Genomic DNA, 5068 nt, shown 5'->3' with positions numbered 1-5068 from the left:
CAATCGTAGTCGTCCTGCACTCCCCCCCCCCCCCCCCCGCAAGCCAAAGGATTCAATTATCTCTTTGGGTATCTGTAAGTGATGCTGTATGTTGCCTGTTGTCATAGCATGAATTATGCTAGTCTTTACAAATAAGGGATGTTTCATATGAAAGCTAATTCATTTTTTTTAGAGTAGAGTTCGTAACTCTCCATCCTTCTCTGTGATCCTTTTAGCTTTTTTTTCATATAGTATGTGACATTCAAATATGTTGTATATAACATTAAATATATTTAAGAGATTTTTCCAGAAAGTCCAGTCACTAGTAGCATTGAAGCTTAGGTAAGTTTTAGTGACACATTCAAAAGTTAGTGGTTGACTGTTGTGGATGAGGCCAAACTGTATTGAAACATTCATATTTATTTCTGTTTTCAAACAAATTACCTGTTATTAAGAATTAGTTAATAGTTACATCATGTTATTATGTGCTTGTAAGCTCCTGTCATTTTATTGTACGTAATGCAGAAAAGTAAATGTAGCATTAAGTAACATAAAGTATGGGATGAAGAAATTGGGAGGTGATAGAATCTACTTCTCAAGCATGGGGAAGACTGGCAAAAGTTCTTTGTTTTCTGATTATTGACTTCAGGTGCTAGTGCCTTTCACTTACTTTGTTGTGTGCTTTTGTCATGGATTGGAAATTTTGGATGAGATGTATACAGCAGGTGCAGCTACATGTGCACTTTACTGCAGTTAACTAATTAGCTCCACAGTAAAGCGTCACTGTCTACACATATTGATATCAAGGCACAGTAAATAAATTAACTCTGCCATAATATAGTACTGTTGGGGACAATACTATCTTATGGCATAGTTATTTATGCTGATGCAATACATGTATAGATGGTGATAGGGGCCGGATGGGGTACAAGGTTGCTGAAGTGTGGGGGCTGCCTGCCATATGGGTCCTTGCTTTAGCACTCTTGTGCCCCAGCCAGTCCGTCCGCTGCCATTTGGAGCCTGAGGCTGACCCTCTGAGTCTGCTGCCAGCCTTGGGCTATTCTGCCCTGTTTAAACTGTTGCTGTCCCAGATGCATGTGCAGATGATGTTCAGCTGAGTGCAGCTCAAACAGCTCTTGAGTTCATCACATTGCATTAATTGCAGGTGTAAATGCACCCAGTGTGTCAAGGCTTGCAAACTGGAGAGTCTCTTCTTCAGTGTCCGAACAGGGAATTCTTTTCTGTACATTTAGGCACTCCTTTCTGGCATTTTCCCATGCTACCAGTATTAGCCCTCCCTCTTCCCTTGCCAAGTTCCTCCTCAGCTGCCTTTCACAAATGTTTTCTTATTTCTCCATTGATGCTCCTACTGCCATTGTTTGTAGTTTGTTAGTCCCTGGTGGCTCCAGTTAGGTATTGTGCAGACATATTAAAATTATGCAAATGAAGCTTTTTATAAGGGACTCTGATTCCCTCTTATGTGTATGACAACCAGCTCTGTTTCTAGAGGTGCACTGGTACATCGGTTCCACATTGAAGCAGCACTAATATAAGGAAAACTGACGGCATCGGCAGTTGACTTTTTTTGGCTGATGTGGCTGATAATGTCACAGGTAAATGCCTTATGCATGTGTGCAGCTGCAGCACAGCATGCAGGTGGCCAGGAGTGCAGCCCAGCAGTGTGGAGAACAGTGTCCAGCTGGCAAATCTGTTGTGGGGGAAGGGGTGGGGGAAGGGAAGGTGTGTGGGGGTGGGGGTCAGATGAGGCCCCTGTGGTGAGGGAGGGAGTGAGGCTGGGGCTGGGGTAGGTGCTGCCTGGCTGGGGTGGGGCAGGGCATGGGATGGAGTCATGAGTGACTCGTCTGGGGGGGTGCAGGCAGCTCCCGCCACTGTGTGCACTCCAGGAGGAGGCATGAGGGGTGTGCGCCTCTCTGGATCTGTGCATGGGTGGGCTACTGCTACAGGCTGGGATCAGGGCTTCACTGAGCTCTTCCTAGTGGGCGGGTTCGGCCGGACTATGCTTGGAGTGAGTGGCTGTGGCGCTGGGAGCACAGGCTATAGCGAATTTTGGGGTGGCTGCAGCCTCCTCCATAGCCCTTCCCTTCCAGTGCTGCTGCCACCTGCCCCAAGTGCATCCCCAGCCCAAACCCCCTCTGAGAAGAACTCGGCACTGCCCCAGCCCCCAGCGGCAGCCCATCCTCACCCTGCGCACAGATCCGGGGGTCACATGCCCCCCATTCCCTCCTGTGGTGTCTGTAGTGGTGGTAGTCATCCCCCGCCTCCCCAGTGCTGTAAGCAGCTTGTCTAGGGCAGAAATGTCCCCTGCCCTGCCCCAGCACAGCCCCACTCCCTCCCTCACCGTGAGGGCCTTGATCTGCACCCCCCTGCGCCTTCCCTCCCCTGACCCCTTCCCCCACAACAGACTTACCAGCCCAAAGCTGCTGGGCTGTGTATCAGCAGTAGCATTGGTATCAGTCAATATGGCTTGGTAAAAATCAGCCATTGGTATTGGCCCAAAAAATCTACCAGTGTACTCCTATGTGTTTCTACTGCAGTGGTTCTCACAATTTTAGGGTCAAGGCTCCCCTTGTTAGACCCAAGGTTGCTCTCAGAAAATTCCTGCTCTTAGGTTTCACTTGGTTCTTGACTGTGGAAAACTAATATTGCAATTTTATATTACAAAACTCAGACTACAACAGGTCAGAATGTTTTTAACACTACTGATTCCTGTTTACACACCTAGCAGTGCTATCATTGTGCAGCACCCTGTGATCCCCTTAGAAGCATCTCATCCTTGGTACTCTTGGTGAGAGTCATTACTGCCACCGGGTCTGCTGTCTCCCTACTCTTTTCAATGTGTCCCTTTCTCTTTTACTGTCATCTATGTGGCCTTTTTATCCCTTGTGTCAGAAGAATGTAGGATTGGAAGACATCTCCTGAGTCATCAAGTCCAGTCTCTTCAAGTTGCAGGAAATCTTAAAACAAATATGTATTCAACTTTGTTGTATCCCTTTGGAGATGCAGCTTTAGTAAAAGAAAAGTAAAATGAAAGAACAGAATCTCACAATGTTCTATAGAAAGAGAGTAGGAGAGACAAGGAGAGTAGCAAAGCCTTTGGGGTTCCTGCAGTGGCAGGGAATTAGTTAGGTAAAATACACCTAGATGAACATTTCTTCCTGACCCCAAATCTTGTGATCTGTTTAACTCTGAGTGTGTTAGCAAAATGCACTAACCAGGCTCTTGAGAGATTACCATTTGGCTTAGGTGCACTAGAGCCCCTATATCCCATTTCCTGCTGAGGCTAGTTCTGATGCTTCAGAGGAAAGTAAACTTCTCTCAGCCCTGATATCCTAATAATGTGGGGGTGAGGAGAGTGGAGAAGAAGTATAACTTCTTCCTGATCCCTGCAGGCAACCAGTAAAAGTTTTGAAGCTTGGAATTAATACAGAAAAATATTGCAACCAATTCTGTTAGAATATTACAAATTGAAGAGGCAGAAATATGAACAAAGAAAGGACACCTAATCCAAAAAGTGCTTTTACAACTTCCCAGCCTCGCCTTTCTTATTTGCAGGAACAAAACCATTGAATTTCCTGTACTCTAAACTAACCTAACTGGCATCTTCAGAGCACAGACTAACTTAAGAAACTCTGGGCTATGTCATTATAATGCAAAATTTCTGTAATGTTGGACCTCCCTCTACTTTTATGAAGCAGTTCCACACCGTGAGACCCCTTAATTTAGTTTTGGCCTCTGCTTCCAAATCCTGCCCTTGCTGTTATTGTAGTCAGGGAACTTCTTGCTACCAGACACCTCTTACATATCTAGCCATCCCACATGGGGCATGTCCATACATGCAGGCACGTGTGCTTGCAGCAGCTCAAATAGCAGCAGCACAAATTTGTGCCAGACATTTTTTGCTTCTGCATAGGTGTCTGAACATGCACTTTGTGGGGCAAATTGTGCCACTTGGGGCAAACTGATCCTGCCCAGCTCCTCCCAGATCTTCAGCCAGGGGGAGCTAGAGGCTGGAACCAGCACCTGTGCTGGCTTCAGCAGTATAAAAACCTGCCCTGGTGAGTAGCTCAGGACTGCTTGCCTTTAGGAGCTTCTGAAGCCCAGCCAGTTGGTATCTGGGGATGCTACCCTTTGTGCCAGCTGAACTGCTGAAGCAGCCCTAACCTAGAGTGGCCCCTGCACCCTCTACCCACTGCAGCAGTCTGACAGTGGGGGCTGCTGTCTGACTGTGACCTGTTGCCACTTGTGACAGCATCCCCATTCTTGGGTCTCTGGCCCCTTGGCCCCTTGCCTGCCATACCTGTACGGGGACTGCACAGCCGCCTGGGCTGTGGTATGGGCACTGCAGCAGAGCCTCCTGCATCTCTGGGTCAACTGCCAGTGGGCTGTAGCTGCACAGTTGGCTGTTGGGCAGAACTGCTGTCATGGCTTCTGGTGCCTCTGCTCTGCCATCTGGACAGCTATTGGCCAGAAAAGGTGCTCCTTGCAGTGGCCCACTTTGAACTGTCAAAGTGTATCCTGGCTCCAAATGGCTAAGAGGTCAGCCATCTCGTCTGCCCTCCAGCTGTGTCCCTGGTGCTGGCCTTGGACAATCTCCTCTGTCCAGGTCTCACCGTTTGTCACCAGCAGAAGCCCTAGTGTTCCCTGTTTAAAAACTACAAATTCTCTGATAAACCCAAATTCTCTCATTAGAAAACCCTAAACCCATGTTCTTCTGCTATTAAAATGAAACACCACTATATACAGAGAGATCAGTTGGGCAGTGTTTTATTGATATATTTACAAGTTTAAAGCAATTTGGAAGCCTACCAGTGCCTCTGTTATCATAATAAAATGCAGTCTAAATATCTATACACTTTGGTATTTATTTTTGTTTATTTGGGATAAAAAAATCAGAGCTGCCTCTGCCCCTTTCACTCGCCAGGATGTGTGGGCTGAGCAGCACTGATATGCCACTGCCCTGCCTCTGACCTTGCCCTTCACTCTCAACCTACAGGTCCCCCTAGTCCCCTCACTTCTGTCCTGCAGCCCCCTCACCAGGTCATCACCCGTGGCCAGCACTAGGTCCAAC

General features: G+C 47.3%; 1 protein-coding gene across 1 annotated transcript in view; it reads left to right on the top strand.

Moving 5' to 3' along the window:
- The window catches only part of IPO11 (importin 11), a 350536-nt gene that overhangs the window by 380 nt on the left and 345088 nt on the right, over positions 1–5068 (top strand). The window lies entirely within an intron of this gene.

Source organism: Gavialis gangeticus, unplaced genomic scaffold (assembly GCF_001723915.1).
Source record: "Gavialis gangeticus isolate Ggan-Ray unplaced genomic scaffold, GavGan_comp1, whole genome shotgun sequence".
In the NCBI taxonomy this organism is placed as follows: Eukaryota; Metazoa; Chordata; order Crocodylia; family Gavialidae; genus Gavialis; species Gavialis gangeticus.
The sequence above is the reverse complement of the archived record's forward strand: the minus strand, read 5'-3'. Positions and strand labels throughout refer to the sequence as shown.